Raw genomic sequence first — 22,729 nt, 5'->3', positions numbered from 1 at the left:
AGGATTCTTCTTCGTTATCTTAGAAATAAATAATCAGACACAATATAATCAAGAATGAGTGGATTCCAGAATAACTATCATGTAAAACACAACCCAAGGGAAATCCCAAATCGTTGCCATGAGAGACGGGGTTTAGGGAAGTTTTAAAACATAAAAGGAGAAAATGGTCTAAACTTAAGTCATTTGTTTAATGTTGGGTTTACTGATGGGGATATAAAAAACAATACTGTGGAAAACTGAGAAATTTTATGCATGTACAAACTATTGTGTTTACTGTCGCCTGTAAAACATTAATCCCACACAAAAAATTAAAACAACAAAAACAATAATAATAACAATGTAATGTGTCTTCTTTATGATACTCAACAGATGGTCTTCAGGTTTCTTGCCTAGTAATCTCTGAAGAGAAATTAGGATGTTCTCCTTTTGTAGTCATCAAAAGGAGAATTCAATAAGTCGAGATTCTTTTGTAGTCACTATTGAAATGAATCAGGTTACAGCGGTAAGTGATTTCAGAGTCAAAGTAGAGAGTCTATTTGACTCAACATAGGTCTCATATCTTGATCATATTTAGCCTCAACAATGGCATCTATATTCATTTGCATGGATAGAACGGAGGAAAATTTGCATGAATTGATTTAGATCCCAAAGTTGTCTAGACAAGATTATCTTAATTTTACTCACAATTGAAAATGTGGAGGCATAAATCTCAAAAAATGAATACAATGCAAACAATAATGAATATACTGATCCATTCGAAGTATAATTGAACCATAATTCAACATGCATATTAATTTCCCTTTATTACATGAATAATTTCATTTTTAAAAAGTTGCAATGGTTGAAGTCTTTATTATAGTTAAATACAAACGTTTCAGTTGGAATATTTTATAGTGACTTTTAAAAAATTATCAGTTGCCTCATTATACAAATATATTACTTTTCCTTGGCATATAAAATGTATTACACTTAAAAAAATGTATGTGATCATTACCATCAGCATCTCAGTAATAAGTAAAATAAGTTACAATCAAATATTACTTTGAAATATATAGCAAGTTAATCAGAAAGATAATTTTTCATAATGTGCAGCAGCAATATTTTATGACTTATCAGCAAAACTTCGTGCATTAAGGAGATTCTCAATAGATACATTTAACATTACAAATTATGCAAGTTATTATTGAGACAAGATAATAGCTTAACACACACATTCACACGTGTCTATCTTAAATTGAATGACTCAGTCAACAGAATAAAAACAAAACCTGTGTTCAGGGAGATAATATTTCACAACATAAATATAAAAAGGAATAAACCTGAAACATAGAGAAATTTTATAACTCCAAACTAACAGTTATTAACCACATTCTTAAATGGGGAAAACATTTCAGACATTTCTCTAAAAATAATATGAAGTGCACGAGAAGTGTGTGAAAAGATGCTTGGTATTATTGATTATTAGGGAAATGCAAATCAAAACCAAAAAGGAGATGTTATCTCATTCCCTTTATGAGGACTATTATCAATAAGAGGGAGATTAGCAATGGTGCACAAAGATACTAAGTAAAGTCCGTAAGCTCTTTTGGTGGACATGTGGAAGAGTATTACCACCATGAAAAAGAACATGGTGTTTATAGTGTGTGTGTGTGTGTGTGTGTGTGTGTGTGTGTGTGTGTGTGTGTATTTGACATATGTGTTAGTCTACTCAGGTTTCCATAACAAAATAATAGAGGCTGACAATCCCAGAATCAAAATGTCACCTTGTTTTGTTCTGATGGGAGCTCTTCTGCTACATTCCTAAATGGCTTTTTTTTTTCCCTGTCTTATGTAAAAAGATAGACCAAAAGGGAGAAAATGGGGAGAAAGAAAGTTACTAAGTTGGAATAGATGCTCAGTTTTGCAAGATGAGAGTTCTGAAGGCCTGTTGGTTGCAGAACGGCATACATGAACATACAGTGACATAATCTGTACACTTCAAATGAAAAACTTACTTTTAACATAACAAGGATGGAATTTTAACTATATAAAACATATGGTTTAAATAAATATGCATATGTTCCCTGAAATACTCTCTTGGATCCTGCACGACTTTGCCTTTTGTACCATCCAGGTTTAAGTCCAACCTACTCCCGCTACAATGAAGGAAACTTTAATGCAATAGTAACTTTATTCTCTTTCAATCTCTCTCTCTCTCTCTCTCTCTCTCTCTCTCATCTCTCTGTCTCTACCTAAAAATAAAGAAAAAAAAATAAATGCAAGTAAGGCAAGTGTTCTGTTACAAATATTTCCCTCCAAATTCCCTGCTACTTTAATGATCATTTTTAGATTTTTTTTTAAGCATCTGGATCTGGGACACCAAGTTTTGTAATTTAATCTATAAGAATATTAACACATGTAATTTTATTTTACATAAATGTAATGTATATAAATATTTTAATATAGAAGCATAAATATTGCCATTTTAATGCAATAGGAGAACCTTTTCTAAAATTAAGGAAGTGATTTGTTTTAAGACTTTTCTTCCAGAATATGAAATAGCAAGAACACTCTTGGTCGGTGTACTGTTTGCCATGTGTCCAGGGTCAGCCCAGCTCCCATCACATTGAAAGAGGCTCCCTTCAAGGAACCTTTCCTTTGGTGCTCTGGTCTGTTGCCACTCTTTCTCTGCCCTATCTTTAAAAATTGTTCAAAATCAAGCTACAAATAATATTTATCATTATGCCAAATTGACTTAATTTATTAATGCTAATTGTAATTCATTTATGCATCACAAGAGGATATTTTTACTACTTTATGACTGGTAAGCTTGTATTATTATTATTATTATTATTGTTATTATTATTATTATTATTTATTTTGGTAGAAACAAGCTAATGAGATGTTTGTTAATCTACCAGACACTACAAGTTCTGTTTCACTGTCCCTTTAATTTGTCAAAGCAAGAGGGGGGTGATGAATAAGGAGGACATGTTTTGTAATGATTTATAATGACAATAGCAAGAAAAGGTGAAGTAGATTCTTTTAGGCATATTTAATAAGACGTATGCCCTTATGTTTGGTACTATGTGCACTTAACCCGATGTGTCACCTCCTGTCACCCCCTTCAATAACACATTTGTAACCTTAGCTCTTTTGGAAACAAAATCATATGAGAACTGTCTTGACGAAACCTGTTTATTTTGTTTTTTTTTTTTTAAGAAGCACAAGTATTCATGACAAACTTTTCTAAAAGTTAACATCACTTAAAACCTCAAAATGTGGATGCTCTCTGCATAGAATTACTCCATTCCATAGAGTCAAAAATGAGGTGTTTAGGAATAGAAAGAATGTGCGCATTTATTCCCACATGATTATTCACAAGTAATATCTGAGTGTCTCTTGAAATTAAGAAATATAGAAGAAAACCTGTTTTTAAGGAGCACTAGTTGAAGGATCCCCTCCAAGTTTACCCAGTGCAGGGATGTGATGAATACATTCGAGCCTTCAGAAAACCAAGAGGAAGTCGCAAATTTGCTGGTCTCCTAACAGAGAAGTGGTTGAAAAGGGACTACAGGATCCATTTTCCACAGGTGGCACATAGAGTGTGTTGTCCAGCCTCCCTTCCGAGGATGGAACATTCTCTACCATTGTTGATCCACCTTGGGGGCAAGGTACTATGGGGCCCACAGAGGGGTCTATTGTGTTGTTCCTAAAAGAGATGACCTGTAACAATGGAGAGAGGGATTTATTCCAGGTCTAGGCCCATCATGTCTGTTTGGAAATTTCATGACTCCCTGAATAGGGCCCCAGCTGATGGTGACTGAAGAGTCATCCTTAAAGTATGCCAGTCTCTTGCCCTTATTCAGCTTTTACAGTCCTTACTTTGATAAGGTTAGCTTTGGAGTGACTGAGGGAAGTGTAATAGGAAGTAAGTGAGGAGGGTATCTAAGTCTAAGTAGAAATTATTTCACTAGGAACTGTATGTTCTTTCTACTTTGCTTCATTTATTGACTCACTGCAGACTATTGTGCACTTTTGCTTTAATATATATATATATATATATATATATATATATATATAGTCCTAATTTATGCACACATGTGAACATATGCCCTATCTCATGGGACCTGGTCTATATCTAAGTTTTGGGTTTTTGTTAGGAAGTAAACCACCTGAAATGGAATTAGAGAATCCTATGAAAGGAAAGGTCTCACCCAAGTAATGAAGGGTTGACATTCCATGCCTGATGTCTGAATGTTGACATTCCATGCCATGGACACAGTCTGAAGTGAAGCATGCTGAGGTAGTACTCATTGCGTTGATCAGGCTGAGAACAGCAGATACAATATCATTTGGTATGAATTGAAAGAAACATGCAGGAAAGTGAGCCCCACCCTAGAGGTTCCAGGACTGGGGGAAATATAGGCTCTAAAGAAGAAACAGGAGGTTCCTGCTGTCTTAGAGTTTAAGAAGACAATAGATAATTATTGCTGTAATCAAATTATTTGGCAATTGGGTTAACTTTGGGGCAGCTTGGAATGCTCCTACACATGGCCACAGAATGTGAGCTCAGATCTACAGGGATGCAGAGGTCACATAGGCTCCTAAGCTGAATATGGGCCCCAGATCACATCAAGTCGATGGAGTTTACAGTCAACAATATTTATACATCTTTCCCATATTTGGGAGTTACTTTCTTCCCTGATCCAGCTTTCTGGTCCTTTTTCCAGTCATGATATCATCTTATCTCCCTAGACAATAACTTGGACCTATCTGCCTATCAGATGTCAGGCTCAGGAACAAAAAAAACAAACAAACAAATAAAAAAACTAGTATAGTCATGGGCCCTAACTATCTACAAAATGGAGACCCACCAATCTTCATCTTCACTATTCCAGTTCATAATCAGCCAACATTTTTTTTTTTTTGCTTTATATGTTAACTCTTCTTTCAGCCACCAGGTTCCAGATGCTACCATGATGCAACAGGACTTCCCTGGGCAGAGGACCCCACTAATGTGTCCCGGAGCCCTTCTTCCCCAGAGCCCTGCCCCACTAAGGAAAGAGAGAGACAAGCTGGGAGTATGGATCAACCTGTCAACATTCATTTTCAGCGGGGAAGCAGTTACAGAAGCCAGACCTTCCACCTTCTGCACCCCATAATGACCCTGGGCCCATACACCCAGAGGGATAAAGAATAGGAAAACTATCAGGGGAAAGGATGGGATATGGAGTTCTGGTGGTGGGAATTGTGTGGAGTTGTACCCCTCATATCCTATGGTTTTTGTCAGTGTTTCCTTTTTATAAATAAACATTATTAAAAAAAAATAAAACAAAATTTTAAAAAAGAATGAAAGAAAAGGGACTACATATCATCACGAGTATTCTGGGACCCAGGTTTTGCAGTGAGACAAGCCTGCTCTGGTTTGGCCCAGGCTCTTAGGTTGCAGTTTCTCGAGCGCCCGACAGCAGTGGGGGCGCTGGCGTTCCGCGTTTGGCCGCCCTCCCTGCGCTCCTGCTCATTTCAACCCTCTGCCCACTAGCCTTCTCTGGGAAGGAGAAGCAGACAGGAGCTTTCACTCTGAGAAGCCACGTCTCCACTCGGTCTCTGCTGGAGAGGCTCTCTGTGCATCACTTAGAGTCAGACCACTTCGTAGAATCCCTGGTGCTGGTGGTAGGAGGAAGTAAGGAATGAGGTGCCACCAAGGTCTGGGAAATCTCCCAGGAATGAATAATGCAGTCTTTTTGATGGTTCTTCTTCCTTTGGGAAAGGTTCTGACCGGCTAAAGGTGACCCGGTTTCATATCCAGCGACAGACCAGAGGGTGAAGGGATGACCCTGTCGGTCAGGTGAACTTCAATTACCACTTTGGGGTTTTCTGCTCATTTTACAAAAGGTGCCCCTGGAGTCTGGGTTGGAGCTTGTGGAAGATCTGGTCTTAACTAGTGAGGAGTGAGTGTGCTACTTTATCGTGAATCCCAAAAGATCTTGAGGGACATAACAGCAGCTGCCCCCTGACTCCCCTTGCACCCCAAAGGCTCTTGGTAAAAAAAAAGTGGGTAAAAAGTAATCCTGACACCAAGTCCAGGGGTAAATCCATCAACTCTTCCTCTTTGGTGGCCTGCACTGGCCAAACTGATGCTCCCTGTTGTACAGAAGGTCACAAAAATGAAGGTGGGGTCTTGGCTTGGGAAGGTCTGAGATCCAGAGAACACAGAAAATGTCAGCCTCTTCTGCTCTTGCCTTGAGGAAGCCTTCCCAGTGCACAGATTACAAGGAGAAAGAAAGAGCTAAGCTTGGAGACTACTAAAAACAAGCCGGGATACAGAGTTTAATTTAGGAGCCCACAAAACTAACTTTTTCCCTTGACTTAGTAGGATTTGTCACTAGAAACTTGTGTATTAGAAAAAAAAAAAAAGATCAACATTCCTGATAATTTTCTAAAGCTCTTTAATGTTCCGTTCCACACTCCCAATTCCTAATTTTTGATCTTTCACTACAGAGAGAGAGAAAAAAATGTTTTCCTGCAGCTATCTTGCTTCTTCCCAATACCCCCCACATACACACACATACACCACCCTACACACACCCCCTATATATATCTGCTATAAGGAAGCAAAATAGGAAGTTGTAGAATTAGTATTTTAAGATATGATGTAAGTGGAGGACCAACAGATAGTTTGTGTTCTCTTAGTGATTACACCTCCTTCATACAGGCACACACCACAAACATCACAATCACAACACACACACACACACACACACACACACACACACTCAGTGTACACCTGATGGCCACTAGAGGGAGAGTGGCCAAGAAGTCATGTCAGAAGAAACACAGAGGGAACCTTCTTTTTGAGTGGACCTTGCCACTTTCAAAACTTCCGTGATTTTGATCAAAGGACATTTACTTTGTACCTGTCCAAAGTGGTATGTGTCCCTACCACACTCACGGGTTCCTCTGACCTTGGAACTCTGTTCTGTGTTTTTTATCTCACTACTCTGGAGACTGCAGGATACTCAGAACAGAATCAACTCAACTAGTAAGGAAACTTGAAAATTAAAAAAAAAAGTCTATTTTTTTCCTGAATAGAAAGGGGAGTGGAAACGTAAATTCTGCTTGATGAATTATTTTCAATCTCCCTTTAATTTTTATACTATGCCTTAAAAAATATAGCTGTTGTATCATTGCTCTCACAATAATTTAAAAATCACTCAGCAGTAGAGAAAACCATTTTCACTATATTAATCAGTTTGAATATCACTCCTCCCCACTGATCTAGACATAGTAGCTAAACCTCAGAAAATGCCACCTACTGGAAAGCATTACTTTAAGAAGTACTACTTCCTTGTGCAAAGACTCTGTAATTCCTATTGGATATCTAAGCAAGAAACTCACATAAGAAAGAGTAAAGATCATTTGACATTGTCAAAATAGTTTCTGCTACTGTGATCAAACTAAGAACCAGCTATGTAGGAGGTTAAGGGAGAAATGGAGTGATACCTTGATTTTGATTTTTTTATTTAAAGACTGGACATTCCGTTGATAGAAACCGGTGGCTTGTAGCTAACATTGCCAAAAAGATCAGAATGACCATCAGAGGAAAGCAATTCCCATGAAAACCTGGTCCTACGTGTCTCGGTGACCCAATATCTATCGGAGGCCCGCGCGCGCGCAAAATGGTCAGTCTCCCGGCAGGGCTCTCCCTGTGCCATTCAGCAAGCGCGCCCACCACAGAACCGCCGCTGGAATGCCCTCTCCGACGATGGACCCTGGGCTCTGACACTCACTCCACAGCGCCACCAATGCTCCTTTTGCTCCCCCAGGCTCCCTATTTGCAGACCGCGCAAAGAGCAGATAGCCCAGCCCGAGGGAGGCAGGCAGAGAGCCGGGCGCTCCCAGGCAGTACAGCCGGCACCCGGTCCTTGCCGGCCCTTCCAGCTCCTGGCCCTGCGCAGGAGGCCCCCCGACTTCGGAGCAGTCACTTTGCCCCAAGCAAGTAGCGCCCCTGTTCTTGCAGGAGGCACCTTTGGGGGGGGGGGTCCCTGCAGCCTACAAACTGGAATTCCTATTTGTCACAGTTCTCTACTGCACTGAGTCCCAGACTGTCTCCCCAAAAGGAGGCGCATTGGTTTATTGGAGACCTCCCCAGCGTCAGCCAACAGGGTTTCCTCTACCCTGTGCTTTTATAATGGACTTGAAGACCAGCAAGGAACGGGTGCTCTTGGGGATCTAACTGATGGGGAGCTTCTATGCCTGATTTTGGTGTGGAGGATTTTGATTTTTTTTTTTTCCCCTTAGACCTGGCAAAAGCATTCCTCTCTCCACCCCCGCCCCTGCATCCCGATGTAAATGCAACTTGTTTGGTGTGCTGTTTGAACATCAAAGTTTTCTTCCCTTACCTGGAAAAAAAAAATCTATCTTTTGAATTTATCCGCCCCCCCCTCCGCCCCGCGCGCCCCAGCCCCCCAGTCTCCGCAGGCCTCCTGCTCACTGCGCGGTGAGAGCCAGCAGGGCGCACGGTGTGGAGACTGGAGTCAGCGGGAGCAGGAGCGAGGGAGCTGCGACCGGGACTCCTGGAGGCACCTGCCTGGGCCAGGCCAAAGAGCTGGGGAAAAGCTCCGAGGAGAAGCGGGAGCCTTCCGGACACTGGTGCCTGGAAACTGGATTCTAATCACCAGCCTGGTTCTACGTCTCTGTCGCTTTCTTTTTTTCCTCCTGACTTGATAACTAGCAGAGAGAAGCACTTGGCACTAGAGCCCTGCGGGACCCAAGCTGCTGGGGTCTCAGGATCCCTCTGTCCACTGCTCTGGGAAGAGCAAGGGAAGAACGCCCGCAGATGCTTCCTGGAGCCTGGAGGTAGGCGAGAGGGTGGGATCCAGATTCTAATGCTCAGTCCAGATTTCAAACGGGTGTCTGGTTTCAAGGAGTGGAGGCATTTTTCACGTTTATTTATTTATGTCTTATTTATTTTATTATTTATTATTATTTTTATCTTCCCTCCTCATTTCATCCTTCCTTTTTTACAATCCAGGCTTTGGGAAAACCAGGTTTCCTTCACCCTCAAGGTGGACTGTCTTCCATCGTGCATCGCTTCAGTGCTTTGCTTAGTGCATTTCAGTCCGTGTATGCGAGCTTCTCAGGGAGGTTGATAGCTTGCAGATTTTGAAAAGGTCCGGATTGGCTTTCTTCAGTTACTTAAAGGATGTGTTTCCTGTGGGCAAGAATTATGGGAAATAAATGTCAGTGTCATACAAAGGTAACAGCGGCTCAGATATCACCTTCACCACCCCTCCCCCGAAAAAAAATTAAAAAGTTTTTGCCATTCAAGTTTTTCTAATGTTCAGACATAATGGATGATGACTTCGTTTGTTATACTGTGCCTAAAGTGAGTAGTGGCTCTCCTTCCGTTTTAAAGTTCAGGATATTTCCAGTGCAAAGGTACAATAGTTTTCTTAGTCTTGTCCATAAAACGAAGTGTATAGAAATTCGAACAGTTAAAAAATCTACAGGGATGAAGGAACACTTGGCTGTGTCTATCCTTGTCTGAAATTGTTATGTACAGAGCTGTTCTTTTGTAGTTAAAAGAGTTAATTTAGGGTAATGGTAAACTGATATTTTGGATACAATTTAACCAGGTAAATTTATGTAGAGTGTATGTAATTGATCCCTACAGTAGTCTGTGGCTAATGACAGGAATTGCATGAGATGGCAAAAGCAGCCCTTCATTTTTTTGGCTAATGATATTTTTGTACTGTGGGGAAATTAAAAAAAATCAATATTAAAACATGCGTGGCAAGAATGTGGATGTGTAGATGAAATCAGAAAGGAAGTTAACTTTAAGAGAGCAGTTTATTGAAAATCTGTGCCTGGGAATTCCTATCTACATATGGTAATCAGTGAAATAAATGAAGCAGTTAGTATTCTAAGCCTGCTATATTTGGCTCTGTGCAAAACTGCTTGTACATCTTTTTTCCAATCTCACTTGTGAAAATAAAATAATGTTATGTGAGTTTGTTCAGTTCTTCACATATATGTCTTGTAGATACTAGGATGACCTATAAAGCAGAAAGAGAGAATGTTCAATATTTTATCTGGTGGCCTTTGGATCTGCTTCAACTAGTGAACCTGGAGTTTTTCTTTTCCTTTATGCTCCTTCTTTTTCTACTGCTCCTTACACTTGTAGCTCCTAAGTTGGACCTAAATATTCCTTTGTCCAATAGACTTTGTCAGTCATTTTTTTATTCACATGGATGAATGAAATATTTTACTGAAATCAATGACCAATCTAAATATATATATAGTTAGATACCTAATGACCTCAGAACTCCCACTAAGCCAAATTTGAGCTGGGGAGGGTTCTAGGACATAAGGGATGCTTAAGTACAAAATAGTGGGACAGTAAACTAACTTAAGCCCATGGGCAGGATTATAGCAGAATCGGGACACTGTAGAAGAGAAGAAATAAGCAAATATCTGAGTGTGTGTGTGTGTGTGTGTGTGTGTGTGTGTGTGTGTATGTATGTGTGTATGAAGATATATTACTGTACCTCCTGCAGGAATCAGTATTACCATAGATCTGCATGAGCAGGTTTTACCTCAAAGGTCAGTGTCTGACTGAGAGATGCTTTAAAAGAATTTAGAGTCCCAAGAAAGTAAACAGCTCTTATTTGTAGTCACTGGCTTTCAAACCATCTCCTCAGACTTCAGTCTAACACTGTTCTTCTCAGATCTCAGTGCTTAAGAAAGCACAACCATTGAGATTCGTGACCATTAGCACATGGAAAATTGGTTCAAAAGCATGAATTAATGATGGCTTTAACACCATGATTCAGGCTGATCCTCTAAATTCATCAATTATCCTGTGGAAAAAGGAATTAACCTTAGTATGAATGAATTTGCTTTTGTAAACCTGAAAACTTTCCCTAATGTTTATCTTCTTAACTGTTCATTATTTTTCAATAATCAGTACCAATGAATTGGCAAGTCTGCTCTAATAGAAGATCATTATTCTCAAGTACCAAGTTCCTGTCATTTGTATATTTGAATTTCAGAATGGTGATAATTTGACATTAAAAATCAGGTGACACTGATGCTGAAGTGATGAAAAAACCTCATGGTTATTTAGACTTTAAACTTTAAGCTTTAAAATATCTTTAATGAGCATGATTGTCTCTTTCTCACCAGAGAGGTTTTTTTTTTCTTTACATAACTGTGTTATGTAACTAACCATATATAATTTTAACCCTCTAATATTTCATATAATTGGACATTTATATTCTCTCAGTCATACAAAGTAATTCAAGTAGCGTGCAGGAAATCATACAAAGAAAAGGTAAACAGAAAAATAGCTACAGCCAACTCTCATCTTTTCCATTAGCAAAACTTTCCAAAGATGAAAACGTCCAAGAAATAACTGGTAAAATTCTAAACATTTCTCTAAGTCTTTTAGTATTCATCAGACAACATTTTCCATGAAGATTTTTATTGTCTCTATTCTTTCCAGTCAAAAGAAATTGGGTGTTTCATTGTATGATCTTCAGTCTGTGGAATGCACATGGACAATCTGCTACTACAGTACTTACTGAGTTTCAATACCCTTCTACAATCCAATTCGTACAGAGCCTATATTAAACTTTAAAGCTTCTTTTTAAATGATTATTATTTATTTATTAAATAGATACAGAAATAAATTGAGAGGGAAAGGGGATATGATATAAAGAGGGGTAGAGAGTGACAACCACAGCAGGGCTTCACCATTCCTGAGTTTCTCCCCTACAGGTGCAGACTGAGGTCTTGAATCTGGGTCCTTGCACACTGTAATATGTGTGCTTAACCTGGTGCAACACCATCTGGCCCCCAGAACCTTTTTTTTTTTTTTGCCTTAGCATGTACTTGAAGCTTTGTATTACTTCAAAAGTTTGCACAGTCACATTACAGCATACCAGTTTGAAAGTGGAAGAGGGTTATTTATGTATCATCTGTTAAAAGACACAGTGTTGAACTGGATATTTCTAGGTTACATTATGTTGTATCAAAGTGCTGGTTGCTTACTATTTTAAAATATGTGCATGTTGATTTTTTTAAGTGTAGCTTGAAAGCCTCAATAAAAAGTGACTTCTCAAGTACAACATAGCATAGATTGATGCGAATTATGCTAATCTTTAGTTGAGTCTTAGTTTCTGTTAAAACTCCAACAATATCTTTAGATATTCAACTGGGGACGTGCCTTAAGAAGTGGAAAATCTGGGAAAGAAATCACGAACGTAATAGAATCCTGGCAAATTAGACACAACCTAGGAAACATACAGATTAGTTTCATATTAACCCACATCACAGAGACTATATGGTGCCATGTCGTTCAAGATTCTTGTTGCAGATCAGAAGAGCAAACACAAGTAGAACCTGAACTGGAATTGGCATACTGCACCAAAGTAAAAGACTCTGAGGTGGGTGGGGGGGAGAGTACGGGTCCAAAAAGGATGACAGAGGACCTAGTAGGGGTTGTATTGTTATGTGGAAAACTGAGAAATTTTATACAAGTACCAACTATTGTATTTACTGTCAAATGTAAAATATTAATCTCCCAATAAAGAAATTTGGAAAAAAAAGAAATCTAGGGTAAAAAAAAAAAGACTCTTGTTGCATTTCAAAGATCACTTTTTTAAAGTCTTGAAATCACTAAAAGCAATGGTAACCCATTTCCATATATGAACAATATGTTGAATTGTGCTGAGAAATTCTAGAAATGCTTATGTATCTCACAGAACCTCTTTCCCATGTTTTTAGTAGAGAGAGGAAGGGAGGGAGAAAAGTCATATAGAGGCATCATTGTAAAGTAACTTGAAAGGTTATACCTTTAATCTATAAATTACATCTATACCGATTTTGACGTTTGGATCTCATGCTTAAATTTAGGACTGTTAAAAATAAACTATTTGCCCTCTCTTGCCTCTAATAATAATTCTCTAATCTCAGTTCAACAGAGATACTAGAAGTCATGACACCTCTCTTATTCCTCTCATCTCTTTGAGTTAAGATAAAAAAATTATTTTTTATTTTACTTACTTATTCATTTATTTTAGCCTCCAGGGTTATCACTGGAGCTCACTACAAATCCACTGCTACTGGAGGCCATTTTTTTCCTTTGTTGTTTGTTGTTGTTGGACAGGACAGAGAGTAACTGAGAGAGGAGGGAAAAATAGAGAAGGGGAGAAAAAGATAGACACCTGCAGACCTGCTTCTCAGCTTGTGAAGTGACTCCCCTGCAGGTGGGGAACCGGGGGTTCAAACCGGGATCCTTGGGCACCTTGTTGCGCTTTGCACCATGTGTGCTTAATCCTGTATGCCACTGCCTGGTCCCCAATAACTTTCTTAATATAGAATTCATCATCTCTTTTAATTCAGTATAATTTTACTGACAAAATGTTAGTTTGTATACAGTATTGTTAAACAGGAGGATACATTTCCATATTTCAGCAAGATAGGTATATTTCCATATATTTCACCCTCCATAAAACATTCATTCTCCTCTTCTGTAGGGACAATAGGTCTGTAATGTCATCTTAATGTTCCTCTGTTCCCTCTTTTGAACCCCCAGATCTGCAATATATCACAGTCCATTGAGGATTCATCATGTATAAGGATTTGCCCATGTGCCATATATATGAAAGTTTATCTGTGTATATATGTGTGTGTGTTTACATCATATCTATTCTGCAGTCCCAAAACCTGAATGGCTTTTTTTCTATATATATTATCTGTGCTTACATTAAACCTATTAATGCTACTTGAAAAATAAATTCATCCACACTTAATGAGTGATTTAATAAGTCCTTAACAGGTTGTTTTACATTTTAAAATTAGACCACTAGAAAATTATAACATAAAATTCTAGTGTGGACTTTCGAGTCCTTGAAAGACCATCAAATTAGTCTCATGAGCCATTGTCACATGGATACTAGGTTGGCTTTGCAACTTGGCTGAGGTTTGCTGGCCTCTGCTATTTGGTATCTCATGACTGAGTGCCAAATCCTATCCAAAGACTTTAGATACAAAGGAGAATCAAAAGTTTTAATAATAAAACTAAGATGTGAACAAGGACACTAGGGCATGATCATTAATAAACAGAGTAGCCAGAAGGCAGAATTTGGCTCTGGAGGTATTAGGAAGATACATCACTTATTAGATTTACTGTCTTCTCTGGTTTGTTGTTGATGACGTTTTATGGATGAGGTCAGGATAGAAGACAGAACTATGACAGAGAAAACAAATCCAAAAGGCAGAAGTAATCCTGGTAACTAGGTTAGTCCATTTTGCCTTTGAGAGTTCCTATTTCTTATAGTTCTTCTTTTGTGAGACAATTGAATAAATTGCTTTATGGAATACAACCAGAAGTTTGGTTCCTGGTGAAAAGCAATTCTTTATTTCTTCATTAATTCTTTCTTGTTCCTTTTAATTCTTGAGAAGGGTGTCCTCTTCAGTACATATACACCAAAATGGCAGTAGTTAATCAACTATATAATTCAAATAAAATACACTGATCTGCACTACTTCCTAAAATTGTATAAAATAAAATAGAATATCAGTTCTTTTTTTTACATGATAAACACGAGAAATTATTTATGTGATTTAAGTGTTTTAAAATTTTTCTACAAATTCTGTTTGTCAATTATCAGTAGCCCTGTGACTTTTTCAGTGTCAAAGTTTTTTACAGAAAGGAAGTACAGACATTCAGTGTAAGCCAAACATATTTAAATATGAGTGACGTACAACTGGGCTCTCAAGATTATTTTCTCATGTTTCCTTAAATTTTAAATGAAAGGTAAGTCATATATAGATAACTTATATCGGTACGTAAACATGTACCTAGATGTATTGAATTTTTATTCTAGTAACTGTGTTATTAATTTAATGAATTGAATTTTTATTCTAATAACTGGTTCACCTTTTCACTCTGATTTCCTTCCCTGTGGAGGACAGGCAACTCTGAGTAATTCAGTTATTTATTAATTTAACAGTTTGATAAAATTCTTCATAAAATAACATTTATACTAATTAAATAGGTTGACGTTAAAAATTCTTCATACTCAAGTTTTTAATTTTTTTCTTGTTAAAATAGTTAAAGCCAGGAGCCAGGCAGGAACATAACTGGTTGAAGGCACACATTACAGTGAGCAAGGACCCAGGTTCAAGCTCCTGGTCCCCACCTGCAGGGGGAAAGCTTCACAAGTGATAAAACAGGGCTACAGGTGTCTCTCTGTCTCTTTCCCTCTCTATCTCCCTCTCCCCACTCTGTTTCTTTCTGTCTCTATTTAATAATAAATATGTATATTCCAACTTCTGCTGAATGTTATTTGTACTATACATACTTATTAATCAATGTGTGAAATGTTTATAGCATTTGTTGCATTACAGTTACACACTTTGATTTTTAAGGATTATAGATGTTGGCTCCTCAAAAAAATAATATATTGACTATTATTCCACTACTAAGTAATGTGGTACTTGTGATTTCTCAATAAATCTAGAAACTTAATGCTATGTTTTCAGCTGCTATCTTGTTTTTCTGTTTGAAGCACACTGAGAATTCCAAGGTACATTTCTAGATTACAAATATCACAGTGCAGTATGCCAATCTATTGATTTTCTTCTTCTAAAATTCGAAAAAAATGTAATGCATAAAGGTAAAACTTAATGAGATATTTCAAAAAAAATTAAACAGCACAAGAAAACACACTGAGGGAGGGTTACTGGGAACAAGTTTGTTTGGTTTGGGTTTTTGGGTCTTTTTTTACTTCAAGCAGCTACAGTGAAAAAGTAATGCAATTTGAAAAACAACCTGGGTTCCTGATAAAATTGTATTTGCCTTGCATCCTTCTACTTGTTGAAAATTATCTGCCGTGAAAGCACAGCTATTAGAAACAACTGTATTTTTGTATACAAACTCTGCATTTGACGCTGATTTCATTAGAATTGCATTTATGGGAATCAGGTCTCTTGATTCATTTGCTCATTTTTAAAAAATAAAACAATAGCCTTCAGGTTCCTTTCCTACTCGGTGGCATGGAAGAGCAGAGCAAAATTAACTCCAAAATTTAGAATTGTGGTCAGTTCTAAAAGCCAATTGTAAAGCAAATAGTTTCTCAGGTTATTCGAAGCTGGAGAGTGACAGAGTTTGTTATATACTGCTATTCTGAGCTGAAGGATGCAATATAATCAGAGATTTTCCAATTTAAATGATCATTATCAGACAGATAATTTGAAGGATAAGAATGAAAATATAGAGCCCTGAGAAATTGATATACAACTGCTGTCTCACACATTAAGCAATCAATACCATTTCTCAGAGTATCTGCATGTGTACTGATTGTTAGAAAGTATAGTAAATGCTTGCCGTGAAGCTAATTTTGCCAGTAGGATATGAGGTGATAAAACTCTGCTGAAACTCATACATCTACTGAACTATAACTATAGCTATTCCTCAGTTTTTTGAAAGCAGACATAGAGACAATTACTGAATTTTCATTAACACACTTTTTGATGGTATGCTTCTAATTCTGCTTCTAAAACCCCTTCTGTTTCATTGGTTTAATCCCCCCTGCTTAACACTGTATTCTATTTACATAACCACTGTTAACTAAGCACCGCCCTGCCTGCAGGGCATTGGTTTAATCCCCACTGTTTCATGATGGCTTTTTGCTCCACCCCCTCTCCTAGTACACCCTGATTTCCACCAGTCTTTTTTCACTCCACCCTCTCTACGTCACATCCTGTTTCCACCCTACTTGGCAAGTATATATAAGGACAGGATTGTGAATAGAGATAGCTTAGACTGTGCTGCATTCCACATGAATAAAGAGATACTCCTGCCCACCTCAGCCATGAGTCCCTGGTCGTCTCTCTCTCTCTCCGCCCTTGATGCCAGCCCAGCAATTTTTAAGTCTTCCATTGCCTTCAACAAATGTAGGGATAACACTTTTCTGTAAGAGAAATACTATTATGAGTGTTTGGTAATGTTGTGTCTACACGAAATCTCCTTCATCTAAAGTCTACATTTGCTATGAGAATGAATGATAGAGAGGGAGGAAGAGTGAAGAGAAATGCAGCACTGCTTCACTTTTGAGGCTTCACTCTCCCATCTAACCACACCCCACAGAGAACAGATGAGAGCTGGTGTTTGAACTCTGGACCCTGCACATGGTTAAGCGTGCACAGTACCTGGTATACCACATCCTGGCCGCAATCCATCATTTTTAAAAACACTAGTCTTACTAATATTTTGCATTTTCATCGCATTGAATATTCCAACCTTGTGTCCCACTACATTAGCCCCAGTTTATCTTATAAGTGTTCACATTTTTTAAGTTGACTGGATATCAACAATTGCAATTAGAAGATTTTTTAAAAATTCCCTGCTTTGCTTCAATTATGGAAAGAATAGCATGACAATGATTAAGTGTGAAGTTGTGTCCTCATAGGGTAAAATGACTCCATAGTCAAAATGTCATTACCTCCTCTGGATGTTGATAGTTTTGGAATTAGTCGTAATCTTCATGTGGCATTATTCTTGAAGCACTATAACAATGTTTCCAGGTATCTCTTTATGTATCATTGTGAATATGTTCATTTTTTTCTGTTTACGGTTAAAAATTAATTGGATTAAACTACTGATGAAAGGAAGCAATTCATACATTAACTCAGAGATAGGATTTTTTTATATTGTAATTTTTAAAACTATTACATTTATTTATTTTGGGTAGAGATGAAGAGAAATGGGAAGGGGGGAAAAATCAAGAGAAAGAGAGATATAGTTCTGATTTGCCACTCATGAAGCTTTCTCCTGCAGGAGTGAACCTGATTCCAGTCCTTGCATGCTGTAACATGTACACATCTCTGAATGCACTGTGGACCCCTACGTTGTGGAGTTTTTTAATGGTAAATTGTTGTTAAACATAGAACACATTTTAATTTACATACCTCCATTTTTAAAATTTTAGTATTTATAAAAAGGAAACACTGACAAATACCATAGGACAAGTGGGGTACAAATCCACACAATTCCCACCACCAGAACTCCCCATAGCATCCCCTCCCCTGAGAGCTCCCCATAGCATCCCCTCCCCTGGCGCTGTGTCTGTGACCTACCTTCCTTCCTTCCTTCCTTCCTTCCTTCCTTCCTTCCTTCCTTCCTTCCTTCCTTCCTTCCTCCCTCCCTCCCTCCCTCCCTTCTTTCCTTCCTTCCTTCTTTCCATCTTTCTTTCTTTCTTTCTCTCTTTCCTTTTTCTGCAGTTTTTAAATTTTTATTTATTCCAGTGACCCTGGAATATGGACCCAGGGTCACTGTGGGATGCAGAAGGTGGAAGGTCTGGCTTCTGTAATTGCTTCCCTGCTGAACATGGGCACTGACAGGTGGATCTATATTCCCAGCCTGTATCTCTCTTTCCCTAGGGGGGCAGACGTCTGAGGAAGCAGGGCTCCAGGACACATTGGTGTGGTCATCTGCCCAGGGAAGTCCGGTTGGCATCATGGCAGCATCTGGAAACTGGTGGCTGAAAAAGAATTAAGATATAACACAGAACAAATTGTTGACTAATCCGTAACCTAAAGATAAGAATATTGCAGATGAAGATTTGGGGTCTCCATTTTTGAAATAGCTAGTGTTCTATTTTAGGTCTATTCCAAGGGGCCCATGACTTTACTAGTTTTTGCCTGAGCCTGACATCTGACATGCAGGTGGACTCAAGTTATTGACTAGAAAGATGATGTCATGACTGTAAAAAGGGCTAGAAAGCTGGATGATGGAAGAGAATAGCTCCCAAATATGGGAAAAGTTTATTAATACTGTTGACTATAAACCCCATCGATAAACATAGAAGACATTTTGATTTACATACCTCCATTTTTAAAAAGGGGTTTACATCATGCTTTTTCACAATTAGGCATCTTCAATATATAGTGAATTTGAAAATAGGTTTTTATTGTTTATTCTTTTTTTTTTTTTTGTATTGCATCTGCTGAGATGGTCCATTACTTTTGCTGTTCATATTATGCATGAAGCATTTCCACTGTACAATGTTTTGAATCTTCACAGGTATGTCTTCTGTTTAAAAAAAAATGTTTTATGTTTACTTATAGTTGAGTACCATTATTTAACCAGAACACTGCTCAGCTCAAGCTTATAGTGGTGCTGGGGATTGAAACTGAGAACTTGGCACCTCAGGCATGAAAGTCTTTTTTTGTATAGCCATTATGCTGTCTCCCTAGCCATGTACTTTGTGTGTTTTAATCAGATGTTATCAACAGGTTACTGTATCTCTCCTATCAAAATAATCTTGATTGCCATGTTAGTATGTATAAAATGGAAATGCTGATTACGTCAAAATCAATCTAAAATACTAATTCCACTAGTGTGAGCCTTAAGAATAAGTGATGTTGGCGCCCAGGTGGTGGCACACCTGGTAGAGCGCACATGTTACAAAGCACAAGGACCCAGGTTTGAGCCCCTGGTCCATACCTGCAGGGCTGCAGGTGTTTCTCTGTTTCTCTCTCTGTGTTCCTCTCTCTCTCTCTTTCCCTTTCCTTCTCAAATTCTGGCTGTCTCTAATAAATAAATAAATAAATATAATAAAAAAATTCAAAAGAATGAGTGATGCATGGGCCCGGAAGATAGTATCATTGGTAGTGTGACAACTTGAAGCACTACAGGTTCCAAGTTCAATTTCCTGTGCTTGTTACAAACCGGAGCTGAACATTGTGATAAAAAAGAAAAAAGAAAAAAAAAAAAGCACTTTGGCCCGTTTCAACACAAATGTTTTGAGGTTTATCATACAGCAACTGTGAATAAACAACTCTAAGAAAACATATTGACAAACTTTTTAACAAACTTTTAACACCAACAGAAACTATTATTTTAGTTGTCATTCACATTCAGATCATAGCAGTGTGCTATTTGAAATTGTGTTAAAATTTGGTGTGGAAACCACCTCAGCATGATGGCTATTTTGCAGCAGGGGAAACAGATAACATAGCTGAGTATAGGTTATATATGCCTTTTGCTCCTACCCTAGCAATGTGTGTTCATGAGTTATGTTTTGGATTTTCTCTCTCCCTCTCTCTCTTCCCTTCACTCTTCTCTCTCTCTTTCATGCACATTGTATCTCTATACATCAGATTAAATACTTTAATATTTTAAAATAAGTAATATTTTTATTCATCATATTATTATAAATACTACTAGACCATTTTTATTACAGATGATACTATCAAATAAAATTAACAAAATTGTTTCTAAGTCTTTTTTAAAATTTTTTATTTATAAAAAGGAAACATTGTCAAAACCATAGGATAAGAAGGGTACAGATTCTCACAATTCCCACCACCAGACCTCAGTATAACATCTCCTCCCCTTATAGCTTTCCTATTCTTTAACCCTCTGGGAGTATGAACCCAAGATTATTGTGGGATGCGGAAGGTGGAAGGTCTGGCTTCTGTAATTGCTTCCCCACTGAACATGGGTATTGACAGGTCGATCCATACTCCCAGCCTGTCTCTCTCGTTCCCTAGTGGGGAAGGGCTCTGGGAAAGTTGAGCTCCAAGGCACATTGGTGGGGTCATCTGTCCAGGGATGTCTGGTTGCATCCTGCTAGCATCTGGAACCTGGTGACTGAAAAGAGAGTTAAAATACAAAGCCAAATGAATTGTTGAATGATCATAGACCTAAAGGCTGGGATAGGGCAGATGATGTGTTGGGGTGGAGGGGGTCCTCCATTTTGTAGATAGCTAGTAGGCATATTTTAGTTATATTTCAAAAGGCCTGTAGCTATACTAGTGTTTTTTGTTTGTTTGTTTTTTGCCTGAGCCTGAAATCTGATCTGCAGGTGGTTCCTAATTATTGTCTGGGGAGATGATGTCATGGCTGGGAAAAGGACCAGAAAGCTGGATCAGGGAAGAGAGTAGCTCCCCAACATGGGAAAGAGGTATAAATATTACTGTAAACCCCATCGATTTGATGTGATCTGGGGCCCATAATTAGCTTAGGAGCCTGTGTGACCTCTGCATCCCTGTAGATCTGAGCTCACATTCTGTGGTCATGAGTAAGAACACTCCAAACTGCCCCAGTATCTACCCATCTTCCTCAGGTGTAGCATAGAATATGTTGTCCATCCTCCTTTGGGAGGATGGAACATTCTCTACCATTGTTGATCCAAGTTGAGGGCAAGGTCCTATGGGGGTCCACAAAGGGGTCTCTTTTGTTGTCCCTGATAGAAATGACCAGTAACGGGAGTCAGGCAGTAGCGCAGTAGGTTAAGCGCATGTGGTGCAAAGCACAAGGACCAGCGTAAGGTGCCTGGTTCAAGCCCTGGCACCCCACCTGCAGGGGAGTTGCCTCACAAGCGATGAAGCAGGTCTGCAGGTGTCTGTCTTTCTCTCCCACACCTCTGTCATTTCTCTCTGTCCTATCCAACAACAACAACAACAATAATAATAACTACAACAATAAAGCAACAAGGGCAACAAAAGGAAATAAATAAATAAACAGGTAAAAAAAATGAAATGACATGTAACAATGGAGAGAGGGATTTATTTGAGTTCTAAGCCCATCAAGTCTGTTTGGGAATCTCAGGATTCCCCAGTTAGGGCCCCGGCTAATATTTCTATGTCTTACTTCATTCCTATGCTTTTGAAATAGCAGAATGTGTTCCTTCTTATCTACTATCAGAATAACTTCTTGGCTTTTCTTCCTAAGATAGACATTTTATGTTTCACTGTTTAACTCAAAGAGCTGCTATTAATTTAATGAACATCTTCAAATTAATCACAATCTCTGAAAAGAAGAATTCCCTTTTCCTTCTCTTCTTTTACTTAGATGATTTTAGAAAAAAATATGTATTGCTTTTTTAGATATCTTCTCCAAATAAGATTTACTATACTTTCTAGCCACGAAATAATGTTCAACTGATATTTTAAAATTAGATCAAAATTTTAGTAGAAATGTAAATGAACTGTCTTTTTTTAAATTTTCCAGTCCTTTTAAAATGAAATCTATAACTAGTTTTGATTACTTGTGATTTAGATCAATGTACGACTAGAAATACAACAGTAAGTAAAATTCACACTAACATTCATACTTTAAATAATGTATGACCTTTCACTTCTACTTTGAGCTACAATGCAGATTTTTCTAGGGGACAAAAGAATCATTCTAGGAACTTAGAAGAAGAATCTTCCCAAATTCACTTACTATTTAATTTAATTAATTAATTTATTTTTTGCCTTCAGGGTTATCACTGAGGATAGGTGCCAACTGCTCCTAGCGATCACTTTTTTTCCACTTTATTGGATAGGCAAGAAAGAAATAGAGAGCAAGAGAGAAAGGTCCTGCTTGACCACTTGTGAAGAGTCCCCCTTAAGGTGAAGAGTGGGGGCTTGAACCCGAATATTTGTGTGTCTTTGCCTTTCGTACCAGGGGCGCTAAACCGCGTGTGCCACTGCCCATCCCCCTACAATTCATTTGTAATACTTAGTTTGTTGACTATTTACAAGTTTTGAAAACCAGAAGGGATCAACATGATTTTCATCATGACCACAGATAATTATTACGTAATATCTGTTATGTATTGCTTTGCTCCACATCCTTTGAGTAGAAAGGGAAAATTGCACTGTCGTGTAATACACAGCACACCTGGCAGCCTGAGTCCTTCACACCTGAAATAGTCCCCACGCACAGTCCCTTGTGCAAAACCTC

At 38.2% G+C, this 22,729-nt stretch overlaps 1 long non-coding RNA gene across 1 annotated transcript in view; it reads left to right on the top strand.

Annotated features, from left to right (window-relative positions):
* Positions 1-7,951: 7,951 nt before the first annotated feature.
* Positions 7,952-22,729, top strand: part of LOC132541665 (uncharacterized) — a 29,026-nt gene continuing 14,248 nt past the window's right edge. The window contains exons 1-3 of the long non-coding RNA XR_009552784.1: positions 7,952-8,841; positions 17,831-17,919; positions 19,004-19,075. This is a non-coding gene — a long non-coding RNA (uncharacterized LOC132541665). The remainder of the gene's footprint in view (positions 8,842-17,830; positions 17,920-19,003; positions 19,076-22,729) is intronic.

The sequence above is a fragment of the Erinaceus europaeus genome, chromosome 1 (genome assembly GCF_950295315.1).
Source record: "Erinaceus europaeus chromosome 1, mEriEur2.1, whole genome shotgun sequence".
Classification (NCBI taxonomy): Eukaryota; Metazoa; Chordata; class Mammalia; order Eulipotyphla; family Erinaceidae; genus Erinaceus; species Erinaceus europaeus.
Note: the sequence above shows the minus strand (reverse complement) of the source record. Positions and strands in the feature narration are given on the sequence as shown.